Below are 16549 nucleotides of genomic sequence, written 5' to 3'. Positions count from 1 at the left end.
GATGAAATTTTCACTCCAGTATTTGCCAGCAAGGGCATAAGAGGTGCTGCCATAAGGTTTCTGATCACTAGTCTTGGCACCAATGTCCTGGGTCAGATTTCTGATTTCTCCACAGTGTTACATGAAGTGAGAACATGTGACACTGTTGATGGTGATGCATCCATCAGATGGGGATTTAAACTTGGTGGGCCCCTTAGGGCTTTTCGAGAGGAGTATGCTATATGCCAGCACATGGTTTCATCTCTCCCTCCTCTTTGTCCATAACAGCACCACCCCAAGACTACACAGTACAAAAACTCATAACAGTTATCCACATGACACAGGTACACACTTTACACTTCATAGCAGGTTGGAGAAAGGTAACAACAAACAACCTGCACTAGGACCTTATGATGAGTAGTGATGCAGGATTCCTCCTACATCTGCTCCTCCTACACTCTTTCTCTGAGTGTGCTTGTGTATATATATAAAAACAGTGACTGAAAAGAATACAATATCAGAAAACATACACATACCAGTTGGTCAAACTTTTCTAACTAAAACGGTTGTAAAATGTGTAACTATGTAACACCATTATATCTTTTCATGTGAGTGGTTGTCAACAGGTTCCTATGAAAGATGGAAGAATGTTCTAGGTCATTTATTTTAGAAAGTAGTAAAGGCTGTTTTTTTACTAAGATAATCAAACTATACTCACATGTTGAACAAAATTTCAGACACTAACTTATTTTATCCAACAAATTTTTAAAATACCAAAACTACTTAATTATAGCTGATCAACTTATAGACTGGGAATAAACAGTGGTAAAGGAGGTATCAAGGCAAAGTGAATTCTATGAATTTGAAGTTAGTGACAGACAAATGAAAATCCAAGATCTGTAACTCAAAAACTTGTCCTTGATTTAAATGTGGTTGCATTCTATAATGAGTCTTGAGCCATAGTCATGCATGTCAGTATTATAATTATGTTTCATAGTGTCTGAAAATAAGAAACATAGTAGAAATAGAACATATGCCCAAATGTAAATCAATGTAATACAAGTGTATATTAAAAACAGTTGTAAAGATTGTTGTAGTAGCTCCTAAAATATTATGTTAGAAGGTATAAATCAAATTTATGTATAAAATAGATGCAGACTCTTGGCCACTGTGAAAAATTTATTCTCTAAATGCATTATTATTTTTGTTACCTACCCAGTGTGCTGCTCTTGATCATTTCACAAACTTTTTACACTCCATAGTTTATGTTTGTACTGATATAATTCCTTTGTGTTGTAGTGGTTTAAAAGTTTTTTCTTGTATTTCACTTTTTACATACCTGTTAAGTAACATATCCACTGCTGAGTGAAACACATTTCTGCTCATCTATCAGTACCAGAACAGTGCTGCTTAGCTACACATCCTTCTAAATAGCAAATACTATTTACTTATCACAGGCAATGATGAGCAGTTGTTCCTTAATCACCTCACTCTCACTCTCTGAGACAGAGAGAGAAAGAGGGGGGGGGGGGGGGGGGTACATGCTACAGATCAGTTGGTGCCCCTCCCCCTCCCACAATATACATTCTTTTGCCTATGTCAGTTTTCCCTCCTGATACACCCTGTATACAAAATTCTGCACGAGTGCTTCTGGCCCCCTTTTACTTAGTGCCCCGAGTGGCAAATTGTGTTGCTTGATCCTTAAACCAGCCCTGTGCGCACAGTTTGAAGAGCAACATAAGTTTGGAAGCTGAACTACAGTGCTCATCTTCTAGTTTATATGTCTGTCCACTATTCCTCTATTTCACTAAATTTTAAGCAAATGTTGTTATTTCATGGTTTGTAAAGATATACATATTTAAGGACAGTAATAATTAAATTATTAATTAAAACCATATTTTAAATTTTTGTTCCTTCTAAGTCGAAACTGTCTAAATTTTTAATACTGTTCTACGTGTATGCAGTTGAGACTAAGCAACTTGAAAACTTTTATGTCTTCTACTCCAATCAACAACTAATTTTTTTCTAATTTCTATCCTGTTTTCAATACTGCTGCATATGTCATGTGTAGTATCAGAATATACTGGTACATCAATAATTCAAAATGTTATTTAGGAATAGTTCCATCTAAATTTACTGTCCAAATGATTAATTTGAGTATACTTATTCCATTAAGATACATAATTTTCTTTAGAACATCATTCATTAAAAAATATGGCTAACTGAAGTAGTGATAACAAGATTGTATGAAACATATTTTGAGCTAATCAGCAGAATATGAAGTGTACAGTAGTTAGCATTCAATGAAAAGCAGTGGTTCCACTCTTTCTGTGAACAGATTTCAAAATAACTGAAATTAATTAACTTACTAGATAATTAATGATAAGATGCATACCAATACAGACTTGTCACATATCGTAGTTTACCTCCTCAATAAAATTATTTATGGACCAATAATGGATGATTACAACAACAATTATCTGACTAATCTTCATCATTATTTTGTAGTACCACACTTCCAAAACTTCTATACCCTTCTTGTTTGACTATTTATCATCCATGTTTTAATTCTGTACAAACCAACACTACAGATGAATACCTCCAGAAAAAACTTTTTAATATTTAAATTTATATTCAGTGTTAATGAACTTCTCTTTTGGAAACACTTTTATCTGATAGTGAATCTGTATTTTATACATTCTTTACTTTAACCATCATTAGTTATTTTGCTGCCCAAACAACAAAATGCAGCTACTAGTTTCAATGTCTCATTTCCTAATCTAATTTTCTCAATGTTGTTTAATTCAGTTCAGTTACATTCTATTACTTTCACTTAATTTTTCTTGAGATTCACCTTACAATCTATTTTAAGTACACCGCCAATTTCATTCAATTAATATCCTAAGTTCTTTACCATCTCTGATAGAAAGTAAATCTCAAGGCTTTAATTTCTTCTCCCTGAGCTACAATTCTGCATCCAAATTTCTCCTTGGATTCGTTTATTGCTTTCTCATGAAACAGATTGAACAACATGGGGGATAGGTTACATACCAAGCTACCCCTTCTCTTTCATGTTCTTCAACTCTTATAACTGTAGTCTTATTTCTGTATATGTCATAGATAACCTTTCCCATCCTGTTTTTTTTTTTTTTTTTTTTTATCCCTACTACCTTCAAAATTTAGCAAATGTATTCCAGTCAACATTGTGCAAAGCTTTATCAAAATCCACAAATATTACATTTCTCTGCAACCCATAATGATCTTTCCTGAGTTCAGCTTCCACCAGTTTTTCCATTCTTCTGTATATAATTTGTGTCAGTATTTTCCAGCTATGACTTAGTAGACTGATGGATTGATAATACTCACACCTGTTAGCATCAGGCAGCTTTGGAATTGGAATTATTACATTTCTCTTGAAGTCTGAAGGATTTTCACTTGTTTCATATATCTTACATAAGTTACCAGCTGGAATTGTTTTGCTATGGTAAGGTCTCCAAAAAGTCACAAAAATTCTGAGAGAATGTTGCCTGCTCCAAGTGGCTTAGGTCCTTCAGTGCAAAATGCTTTGTCAAATTCTTCTTGCAGTATTGTATCCCAATTTCATTTCATCAGCTTCCTCTTCACTTTCTACACTATTCTATTCACATTTGTTTCCCTCATATAGTCCTTCTCTATATTCCTTCCATCTTTCCTCCTTCTGTTATTTGCTTAGTACTCTCTCTAGCTCATCATCTCAGCTGATAATGGTGACCACGTAGCAGATGAAGCAAAGAATATCTGTTACTTTTGAAGCAAAATTAAGCTACACAGAAGAAACTAGGTATAGAAAAAGTAGACAATCACAGGCAAAGTGGGCATTCCTTGCTGAAAGGAGTCTACTAATGTCAAACATAGATTGTAATATGAGGAAGAAATTTTGAGAATGGACATCTTAAGTGCAACATTCTTTGGTAGTTATCATGGACGGTGGGAAAACAGCAAAAGAGGAAAGTTAAAATTTAAGTGGACTGATAAGAAGAGAATTGAGAAGGTTCTCAGCAGAACTGGCAAGGAAATGGATGTATGGGAAACACTAGTTAGAAGAAGAGACAAGGTGATCAGACATTAGTTACGACAGCATGGTACTAGAGGGAATGTAGGGGCAAAAACTAGACCATAATAGATATTGTAATACATCTAACAAACAGCTGAGGACGTAGTGTTCTGATATAAAGAGATTTTGTCAGTGTTCTATGTTTCTCAGAACGCTGGTTAAAGGCAGATCAGATTGCTTCATTTACAATACCAGGCTACACACTTGCGAACTACTTCTGTAGAAGAAAATACAAAAATGGAGGTACTGCTATTTTAATTAAAAGTGGGTTGAAATTCAAAACTATTGGTAGTTTTGATAGTTTTCAGTACCTCAATACAGAAAGAGAATTTGAAGCAACATTTGTAGAAGTCAGTGGTGCAAATACAGTTTTTCGTGTGTATCTACCTCTCTCCAAATGGGAACTTTGAGGCATTTGTCAATAAACTTGAAATATTACTAAATAGGATACTTGTAGGCTAGAAATCAATAGTACTGTACTGGAATTTCAACAATGACTTCCTTGCAAAAAGCAGGAGAAAAGACCTGTTGCTCAAACTAACAGATACTTTCAATTTAAAACAAACAATTACAAACCCAATAAGAATCACAAAAACTTTTGACACTGCTGTGGACCAAATATTTGTTAACATACCCTACTGGTATGCAGCAAAATGTGTAAATACCAGTTTTAGTGATCGGAAGCTCAAGTGGTAACCCTCTTAGACTGTTCACTACCCAAATAAAACTATAAAAGGACTGTGACTGCAAGAAGTTTCAACACCCAATGCATAGAAACATTCAATCACTTGTTATCAAGAAAAAGGTGGGAAGCAGTTTATCAGTCACATGACACCAACAAAAAGTTTACAAGGTTCTCTGACATCTTCAACAGTACTTCCTCTCAAAACATGAGTGGCAAGGAACACAAATCTAAAAGCAAAGTCAAGGACAACAAAAAAAATTGAGGTGTCTCCTGTACAGCACAATCAGATAACCTGTAGATGTCTGAGACAAATAAAATACAAATATGAATAAAATACAATTACAAATACAAAACTGTTCAGCTACAGAAAAAAACCACAACATATCCCCTCTCCTTAACAGTTGTATCACGAAATATACTCAGGTGTATAGAAAACACAGACATCGAGCAGAAATAATAGCCAATGATGATATTATGCCAGAGTCAGAAAATAAAATCCCAACAATCTGGAAGGTAATAAAGTAGGAAGAAAATAGTAAGAAGGAAAATGTGAAATGTGACAACAAGAGAATTAATGCCCTGCAGCAGATTGCAAATCTCTTCAGGCGTTACTAAGAAGACAATACAAAAAATCTAATAACTAATGATAAGGAAGATAGCCCAATTAATCAACAGAATAAAGTAAATTCTTGCCCCCAGCCAATCTATCTCTATGACACATCCCTGAATGAAATCATTCATAGAGCAAAAACCTTTAGAGTGTTTGTGAATTCCTAAGGGACTGCTGAGGTCATCGGTCCCTAGACTTAAACAGTACTTAAACTAACTTATGGTAAGAACAACACACACACACACACACACACACACCCAAGGGAGGACTCGAACCTCCGGCAGGAGGGGCTGCACAATCTTTGAAATGGCACCTCTAATCGCGTAGCCACTCAGTGTGGCAAAACCTTCAGCAAAACATCCTCAGGAGTTGATAGTATTCTGGACTTCATCATAAAGGAATGTATTATAAACATTTCAATACCACTTGCAGAGATAATCAAGTCATCTTTCTCAACTGGAAACTTTCCTAACTGGCTTAAAATTGCGAAACTGATCCTGTTACTAAAAAAGGTGAAAAAGCAAATTTGGAAAACTACAGAGCAGTCTCATTATTATCAGTCTTTGGCAGATTCATTGAAAGAATCATATGTAACAGATTAATGGAATTTCTGGATAAGAACAAAATCCATGCTGATGCCCAAAATGGTTTACGTTGAGTGCCATATATTATTTATTACAAAATGCTCTAAAAGCACTGGATAATAAACAATATGCCACTGGTATTTTCTTATATCTAAGCAAAGCTTTTGACATTTTGGGCCACATAACCATTTTGGAAACTCTCAAAAAGTATGGCATTACGAGCACGGCACTAAAGTGGTTCTCCTGAAATCTCATAAACCAGAAACAAAAAGTAGTAATAACATATGAACTAAATGATAGCACTAGAACATATTTTTCAGATGCGGGAATAATCAAAACTGGAGTCCCTCAAGGGTCCATTCTTGGGCTTACTCTTTTCCTTCTATATATAAATAACCTAGATGTGAGCATAGAATCACAACTAAATATTTTGTTTGCAGATGACACAAGCATCCTTCTTACAGGGGAAACACAAACACAGCTACAACAAAACATAAATAAAGTCACAGACCAGCTAAATGACTGGTTTGGTGGAAATAAACTAATAATAGACACTTCCAATACAACTGTGTTTAATTTCTGTTTGAAAGGGGAAGCTTGCAACACTTTTGTGACAATAAATTCCAGTGGGGAGAACACCTCCAGTGGAAACAAAATTTTTAGATACCGGTATATGGCTTCAAAATTATTTTCAATAGCAGAGACATATAATACTAACAAATGAGACATTGGAAAAAGTATGCTACAGTCTACTCTCACTTGCACACAAAGCAAGCTTCCACACGGTTAAAATTGCATAGTTTGCCCAGTTCCACAGAATTCTACCGTGTGGAATTACACTCCTGGAAATTGAAATAAGAACACCGTGAATTCATTGTCCCAGGAAGGGGAAACTATATTGACACATTCCTGGGGTCAGATACATCACATGATCACACTGACAGAACCACAGGCACATAGACACAGGCAACAGAGCATGCACAATGTCGGCACTAGTACAGTGTACATCCACCTTTCGCAGCAATGCAGGCTGCTATTCTCCCATGGAGACGATCGTAGAGATGCTGGATGTAGTCCTGTGGAACGGGTTGCCATGCCATTTCCACCTGGCGCCTCAGTTGGACCAGCGTTCGTGCTGGACGTGAAGACCGCGTGAGACGACGCTTCATCCAGTCCCAAACATGCTCAATGGGGGACAGATCCGGAGATCTTGCTGGCCAGGGTAGTTGACTTACACCTTCTAGAGCACGTTGGGTGGCACGGGATACATGCGGACGTACATTGTCCTGTTGGAACAGCAAGTTCCCTTGCCGGTCTAGGAATGGTAGAACGATGGGTTCGATGACGGTTTGGATGTACCATGCACTATTCAGTGTCCCCTCGACGATCACCAGTGGTGTACGGCGAGTGTAGGAGATCGCTCCCCACACCACGATGCCAGGTGTTGGTCCTGTGTGCCTCGGTCGTATGCAGTCCTGATTGTGGGGTATATTCTGGGGTAGCACTGCTGCTGGGTCAGTAATCTTCCCGACAAAAAGGAGCTATAAGAGCAATGCACAAGGCAAAACAGACTAACTCAAGTAGGCCCCTCTTTCAGAAGTCTTTCATCCTCCCTCAAAATTGTAAATACACTCCTGGAAATGGAAAAAAGAACACATTGACACCGGTGTGTCAGACCCACCATACTTGCTCCGGACACTGCGAGAGGGCTGTACAAGCAATGATCACACGCACGGCACAGCGGACACACCAGGAACCGCGGTGTCGGCCGTCGAACGGCGCTAGCTGCGCAGCATTTGTGCACCGCCGCCGTCAGTGTCAGCCAGTTTGCCGTGGCATACCGAGCTCCATCGCAGTCTTTAACACTGGTAGCATGCCGCGACAGCGTGGACGTGAACCGTATGTGCAGTTGACGGACTTTGAGCGAGGGCGTATAGTGGGCATGCGGGAGGCCGGGTGGACGTACCACCGAATAGCTCAACACGTGGGGCGTGAGGTCTCCACAGTACATCGATGTTGTCGCCAGTGGTCGGCGGAAGGTGCACGTGCCCGTCGACCTGGGACCGGACCGCAGCGACGCACGGATGCACGCCAAGACCGTAGGATCCTACGCAGTGCCGTAGGGGACCGCACCGCCACTTCCCAGCAAATTAGGGACACTGTTGCTCCTGGGGTATCGGCGAGGACCAATCGCAACCGTCTCCATGAAGCTGGCCTACGGTCCCGCACACCGTTAGGCCGTCTTCCGCTCACGCCCCAACATCGTGCAGCCCGCCTCCAGTGGTGTCGCGACAGGCGTGAATGGAGGGACGAATGGAGACGTGTCGTCTTCAGCGATGAGAGTCGCTTCTGCCTTGGTGCCAATGATGGTCGTATGCGTGTTTGGCGCCGTGCAGGTGAGCGCCACAATCAGGACTGCATACGACCGAGGCACACCAACACCCGGCATCATGGTGTGGGGAGCGATCTCCTACACTGGCCGTACACCACTGGTGATCGTCGAGGGGACACTGAATAGTGCACGGTACATCCAAACCGTCATCGAACCCATCGTTCTACCATTCCTAGACCGGCAAGGGAACTTGCTGTTCCAACAGGACAATGCACGTCCGCATGTATCCCGTGCCACCCAACGTGCTCTAGAAGGTGTAAGTCAACTACCCTGGCCAGCAAGATCTCCGGATCTGTCCCCCATTGAGCACGTTTGGGACTGGATGAAGCGTCGTCTCATGCGGTCTGCACGTACAGCACGAACGCTGGTCCAACTGAGGCGCCAGGTGGAAATGGCATGGCAAGCCGTTCCACAGGACTACATCCAGCATCTCTACGATCGTCTCCATGGGAGAATAGCAGCCTGCATTGCTGCGAAAGGTGGATATACACTGTACTAGTGCCGACATTGTGCATGCTCTGTTGCCTGTGTCTATGTGCCTGTGGTTCTGTCAGTGTGATCATGTGATGTATCTGACCCCAGGAATGTGTCAATAAAGTTTCCCCTTCCTGGGACAATGAATTCACGGTGTTCTTATTTCAATTTCCAGGAGTGTATGTAAGGGAAACTATCAAAGTGATAAATAAAAAGTCTAATTAACACGAACATAATACCAAGCAAAAAGACAAACTCCTTGTTCAGTCAGTAAGGAGAACAACCTTTAAAACCTCCAGTACAAATAGCACAATACAAATGTACAATAGTCTGCCACATAGAATTAAAGTTATTTATTCATTTGCTATATTTTTCTATGTTTCTATAACTAAAGGCATTCTTATTAGATCACTGCTTCTACTCAATGGCAGAACTCTTAAACCATGTGAAGTACAACAGACATGAAGCAAGAATGTACAAAAACTACTACTGTTAAAGCAAGATCAAATATAATGCATTTATTGTACTATTAAAATAAATGTTTAAGTTAAATGTAACACAAAGATTAGCACATGAGAGGGCATGGTGATGGAAGAAATAAGTCAGAAGATTGATGACAAAAAATGTGACATCTACCTATCTCCTAGTAATCCATGACTAATCTTCCTCTAGGCACTCCCAATTTGGCTTTTTATACGTTCTGTGTATGTCATCTTTTAAATACAGTAGGCTATTCCTTTTTTCCCTTGATTTGTTGAACTTCCATGTTATCTCCTTCTATCAATTAAATTGAACATTTCCTATGTTATTCATAGATTTCTACTAGGTTTTGTCTCACTGTGTAGTTGCTCCTATGCTCCCTATACTTTCCTACCCATCCATCTGGTACTGTATTTCTATTTCTTATTTCAGTCTATGATCTTGACACTTTCAGTAATTTCTTGATGTTTCAGCATATCCAGGATGAATCTACTTACTTTCCTACCCTTCCGCAGTTTCTTCAGTTTCATCCAGCATTTCATAACAAATCAACTATCTGCTCCCACAGATCTTTTGTAGCTTTAAAATTTCTTTCCTAATTCTCTGTTGAAATATAACAGGGTGTAACAGTTAACTGACAAATACCTGTACTCATCTTCATGTCTCAGCGATCTCCGAAACTGCAGTAACTGTAAAATAATTTTGTGAGTATCTGCTCCATTAAAATTTGCTGCAACCTGCTGAGTTCTTGACATTGAAATTAATGATTTGGTAGTGCCAAGAGAAGTTTCAAGAAATTCAGGTTGACACAATGTTCTGTTTCAGAATTATATATTTTATACGTAAAACTGTGAGAAAACTGGCTCACAAAAATCTTTCGGATAACTGAGGCCCTGACGACTGATTCGACACCGTGGGCATTTATTTCCAACAATCACTGCTTACGTCATTCATTATTAGAAACAGAAAATTCACGATTACGATCAAAAACTTGCTGGTATCTAGTGACTATCTTCATACAGTTACGCATTAATTTGTTCCTTTCACACTGCAATATAAAGTTTTACAAGGATTTTAGCCTTCAGTATTGAAATTCACAAAATGTGATCGATAATAAAGCTTTTTATTATGTTGCCTATTTCATGAAGATTATTTATTGGAAAATTTTCCTAACATGTTTATGCGTTTAGTCTATAAAAACTAACGAAAAGCTAGTTTTACTTTTTCTAAAAGATATTCTGGAATTAGAAAATGAGAACTGTTTATGTTTTATGCTCAAGGTATCGATTAGTAAGAGTCCGACCAGCGTAGATTTGTATGCTTGCTAAGGTTGAAACCAAATTAATGACAGAATATGAATAAGTGTAATAACTTGAGTTCTAAAATGACCAGATAAATGAAATATTGGTTTTACAAAATTTATGTAAGCCTATAAATGTGGCAGCTTGACCCCTCAGGTCAACAGTTGGTTCATTCTTACGCCAACGACAATGTATTGGTACGTTTCACTGTCTTACCATTATATAATCTACCTGAAACTGTGTGGTGTATCCAAATCTATGCCATATGTACAAACTTTATTCATCATTCTTAAACAAAAATTGACAATGATTAAATTCTGCTCTTTCCATTTCGTTCCTTTCCCATAGTTTATGCAAGAGATAAAGAACAAGATAGAGCACAGAGTCAAGAAATACGAAGAGAAAAAACAACACACATCAGAATCTACTCTGATAGTTTTGGAAGAGGGATGGCTACAAAAACAAAGACTGTGACGACTCAAAAAACATTAAAATTGAAGGCATAGTGAAACCTGGAACAAGATTCAACCAGATCCTCACCAACACTGAAGACCGCTGTAATTTCTCAAGGAGTGACTTTGCAATTCTTATGGTTCCAATGATGTATACCATAACGAAACAGCTGCAGCAGCAACAGCTCTGAAGACCTCACTGGGCAAGTTAACGAACAGATATGTTGTATTATTTAAAATACCTCACTGTTACGAGTTAATTGAAACGTTATGTGTAAACAGAGAAATAACCAAAGCTAGCAAATATTTTGAAACAATTTGCAAACAGTTTAAAAATGTAATGCGTTTAGATATTAAGGAATGTATCAGCTGTATCCATGAACCCTCTGACAATTGTAACTACTTGGGAATTTGTCATACAAGACATGGTCAAGGCGTAAGTGGAATAGGAAAGATACAGCTGGCCCAAAAAAATACTTAGTATGGTAAATAACAAATTATATTGTATCAGCAATTTGGAACATATGTCTCAAAACTCAGAACCAGATGAGGGAAACGTATAAGGCTGACCTAGCCTGAAATATGTGAGACTTGGTCAAAACCTGAAGGGGACACTAAAGTGAGCTGTGCACGAAACCTAAGTGGCTTGACTTTGCTGTATAAGAATGTACAAGGACTAGGCAACAAAATGTGTGAGCTGGAAGTAATTTTAAACTGCAATCTTAAGGAGGTTTCTGTGCTGTGTATCAGTGACCTGGCTTCAGGACACTCAGATTTGTGCAGCAAATATATCAGACTTTGATTTAACAAGTAGCTTTTGCAGGAAAACTTATAATTGCGGAGGTGTATGCATTTGTGTTAGAAGTAATGTTAAATCTAAAGAGGCAAAACTTAGCAAGGTGAAGTGTGTAGAAAAAGATTTTGAATGTTGTATTTGTGAACTTACAGACTGTCAAACTATCATTGCTTGCATCTGTAGGTCCCCATGAGGTGACTTTATCTGGTTCTTATACTATATAGATGATCTTTTAAATAAATTGAGAAGCAGGTCAAAATACACAATAATTCTTGGTGACTTTAACATTAATTTTAACAAAAGTAATAAGAACAAGGTAAAATTATTAAATCTGTTTAACACACAATCATGCAACATACAGTGCAGGAAATTACCAGATATGGGGATGGGTGTGAAGCAGCACTTGATCAGATATTTACCAACAAACAAAGCTGTAAGTACAATATTGAAGTAAGAGATACAGGCTTTTCTGACCATATGGCTTTAAAAATGATGATATGGAAGGAGAACAATAAGAAATACACAGTCACTGAAAAATATGTACAAAGAAGACTTATTAATCCAAACAACATAAGGGTATTTAATAGTATGCTAAAAAGGGTGCAATGGGCCATAGAACAAACTGATGATTTAGACAAAAAGTATGACAGTTATCTCACTGTTTATAAATATTGCTATGATGCAGCGTTCCCATTCAAAAGAATTAAAGTCAGTGAGAAGACAAACACATGGGTAACACAAGGGATTAAAAAATTAGCAATCACCCTTAGAAACGAAAGCAAACATGCTAAAATAAATACAACAATAAAACCATAGTATAGGAAAAATAAAAGATCTATAGGAATATTTTACAGGCAGCAAAAAGACTAAGCAACGAGTCATACATTAATAAGGGTAGCATTAAATTAAAATCGATTTGGAAGGTTATAAACAATAGCATAGGAAAATGTAAAACCAAGACTCATAATTTCAAAATTAAACGTGAGGGCAAAGTGATAGAAGATGCTCAACAGGTAGCCAATATACGTATATTATGTGGACATAGCACCATAGTTAGGGAACTATGTTATTGCACAAGGCCCATACACCAAATTCCTAGGTATATGAGTGGATGAGCACTTGAGATGGGAAAATCATCTAGAAGGTTTGAGTAGAAAATTAAGTAAATGCTGCTAGGTGCTAAGAATGTTCCAAGAATGTTGCAACACTGAATCACTGCTTTGTGCCTATTATGCTTACATGAACAGTTTACTTAGATATGGTGTGATCTTTTGGGGGAATACAGGTATGGCAAAACAATCTTTCAAACTTCAAAAAAGGGCTATTACAATAATGAAAGGGGTTCCCTATAGAGTGTCATGCACGGAAATATTTAAAAAATTTAAAATAATGACTCTTCCTAGCATATACATCCATGAATGTGTATTATTTCTGAAAACTCATCAGGAATTTTCAACATTAAATAATCAGGTTCATAACCATGAAACAAGGAACAGGGATGATTTTCACAGACACCCTCAAAGGATCACTCTACCAAAGAAGTGTAAAGTACCAGCCTAAAATATTTTTAGTGCATTGCCTTCTACAATAAAGAAAATTAAAGAATTTCATAAATTCAAAGTACATCTTAAACAATTTTTACTAACACATAGTTTTTATAACATTGAAGAATATCTGAATATGGAAAAGTAATATTATTTATATACACTGATATAAAATATTTGTATTTATTATCCAAGTTTTTGAAACGAATTAAAGATAAGAAACTATATTGTAATTGACTACATCCACACAATGTATATTGTTAATGGATGAATAAAGAGTTTGAACTGAATTACTTTTTCCTCTCCCTTTTTTTCTTGCTATTAAATTCCAGTACCCCTTCACAATTACGTTGCCATATCCTTTACACATTGAATAATTTCTTCTATGTTGGCACACATTTTTCAATCTCTTTACCATCTGTTCAGACAGGAGGCTTTTACGGTTTATTTGTACACCTAAGGTAGGCCTTGGCTTTGTCGTTATGTTGGCTGTAATGATACTGCAATGGAAGTGAGTGGTTGGCCACTATGGTGGGTGGTGGAATGATGGATCTGAGTTTTTAGTGCTAGAAAGCCAACTGTTCACCACCGTGGATGGGATGGCACTGGAGCCATGGATGGTTGTCTGACTGCAGTCTGATGAATCAGTTATTTTATTAGTGATTAAAATACAGCAATCTTAGTGATGTGTGGTGGTGGCAATGTCCCCCAGAGTGTTTTCTACAGATAGTGGGTGCAGTGTCACGTGCCCAGAGAAATGATAACTCCAGCAACTCAGAGATGGCACTGATATGAGTTGGGCTGCATGTTCATCAACTGGACACAGGTTTAAAGCTCAAGGCAGGATGAACCAGAAGGCATTGAATCCCATTGTGGAACCCATAGAGAAAGACAGCTCTCAGCCGTAGTGCCCACCGTTGTAAGTGGAGGTGGATAGAGACAGTATGCCCACACAGGCAAAGGTGGGTAAGTGGCTGTCCTGCCCCAGTCTCAAACAGTAGCCCTCCAGGGTAGGAGAGTGTCAGTATCTGGAAGTAGGATCTGAGGTGGCCCACCAGCTGGAAGTTTAGTATACAACAGCAGTCTAAGAGCCAGCATTAGGCTTGCAGCTGGTGTGGCCCAAGTCCTGCATTAGTAACCTGTAGTTTGTCAACTCATAGACTGGAACTCACCTCCCTTCATAGCTTGTGACTGTCAGACTGCATACATCTGCCTAAAAATGAGGGGCATTTATCTGGGATTGGTGCATATTTGTTTTGCCAAGGCATTTACTCCTATAATGTAAGCCCCGACAGAGCCTGTGGCTCAGATATTAAGTAGTCAGGTCACAAATGCTGCAGCAGCTCCATTAAACTGATGGTTTTACACCTCCAATCTGTCGGGTCATGCAGCGTTGTGATAACTGCACTTTCTAGTCACAGCTCTTGTTGTATTAGTAGGTAGCACCTAATGTAATAGCATATGGTTAGCCCTGGTCTAACCTGCTTCCTTGGCGTCTTGCGTTAGTTGCGGCACAATCGTTACTTTATTCAGCCCCGCCAGAAAGCAGTGATGGCGCTACCCATCTCCCCTATTATGTAAATCTCGCCTATGGATCTCAGTTCACGGTAATTCTCCAAAGACTCGACATACATCCTACAAATGGATAATTGTGTGCAGTACATTCACCGTTTCCCTTACAAAAGTGACCTCAAACCAAAAGGTTCATTGACTGCACACTTATTTATTTATTTATTTATTTATTTTATCCATCTTTCAGCACCTACATGCAATCGATGTCGTCAGAAGAGTTACAGCTATTTGTACATTGTGTTTTACATACCAAAATATTACATAGTAAAAATATGGCAATGTCGTAAACTATTAGCTTACAACAGCCTCTACACCTAGATCCATACATAACAGTAAGCCATAATTTATCAGTATTAACATGCAATCAATGTTGTCAGAAGTATTATAGCTATTTGTACATTATGTTTCATATAGCAAAAATATTACATGGAAAAAAAAAATAGTGTTGTACCCTATTAGCTTATAGCTAGCTGCCTCTACATCCATAACTATACATAATAGTAAGCCTTAGTTTATCAATAAATTAGATCATCTTTACAACTATTCTGAAATTCTTCTACACTGTAGAAAGTATTTTTCTTCATCCACACTTTGGTTTTAGTTTTGAAAATATCCATTGAAACCAATTGAGCCTGTACGGGTAAAGTGTTGAATAATTTTATGCCTATGTATTCATAGCTAGATTGGGTTTTCTTAAGCCTGGTTGTGGGTATATCAATCATATTTGTTTGTCGAGTATTGTGTTGATGAACCGATTTCCTTATAGTGTAGTTGTTTAAGTTTTCTTTTATGTTTAATAGGCAACAATATACGTAAAGAGATGGGACTGTGAGAATTTTTAAGTCTCTAAAATAAGGTCTACATGAGGTCTTGTTGTCTGTGATTCCGTACAAACGTCTAATTGCTTTCTTCTGCCAAGTGAAAATTTTTTTGGCTCCTGGAGAGTTACCCCATAAAAGAATGCCATATTGTAGATGGCAATGAAAGAAGGCATAGTATGACTGAAGCAATAAATCTTGTGTAACACATGTGTGTAGTTTGGCTAGTAGGTAGATAACTCGTGATAGCTTTCGACATACATAATCTGTATGTGTGTCCCAAATTAATTTTGAGTCAATGTGTATTCCTAGTAGTTTAACAGATGATAACTCCATGTTACTGTTTGATAAACTGAAGATTATCTTGACAGTCTTTTCATGGTTCATAGATAAGTCATTAGCTTTAAACCACATATTAGATATTTTGAGACACTCTTCACTTTCCTCCTTCAATATGTTTATATCCTTTCCAGAATTAGCTAATGTTGTGTCATCAGCATAGAGGATAGATTTACAGGGTAAGTTGTTCGGAAAGTCATTTACAAACAATATAAATAGTAGAGGGCCAAGCACTGAGCCCTGAGGAACACCTCGTTTTATACTTAAAGTCTGTGACTGTTGGTCATTATGCTTTACTATTTGTTTTCTATTGCTGAGGTATGATTCAATTAGTGAGAGTTCCAGGTGTTTGATTCCATAGCAACACAGTTTATCTAATAATAATTTGTGGTTAACTGAGTCGAAAGCCTTACTCAAGTCAATTAGAATG

The 16549-nt window shown here is 37.9% G+C and overlaps 1 protein-coding gene across 1 annotated transcript in view; it reads left to right on the top strand.

Annotated features, from left to right (window-relative positions):
- The window catches only part of LOC124548166 (leukocyte surface antigen CD53-like), a 141864-nt gene extending 128418 nt beyond the window's left edge, over window positions 1–13446 (top strand). Inside the window, exon 6 of the mRNA XM_047125159.1 lies at window positions 10947–13446. The gene's annotated coding sequence lies outside the window, so the exon portion shown is untranslated. The remainder of the gene's footprint in view (window positions 1–10946) is intronic.
- Window positions 13447–16549: the final 3103 nt, after the last annotated feature.

Source organism: Schistocerca americana, chromosome 1 (genome assembly GCF_021461395.2).
Source record: "Schistocerca americana isolate TAMUIC-IGC-003095 chromosome 1, iqSchAmer2.1, whole genome shotgun sequence".
NCBI lineage: Eukaryota > Metazoa > Arthropoda > Insecta > Orthoptera > Acrididae > Schistocerca > Schistocerca americana.
Note: the sequence above shows the minus strand (reverse complement) of the source record. Positions and strands in the feature narration are given on the sequence as shown.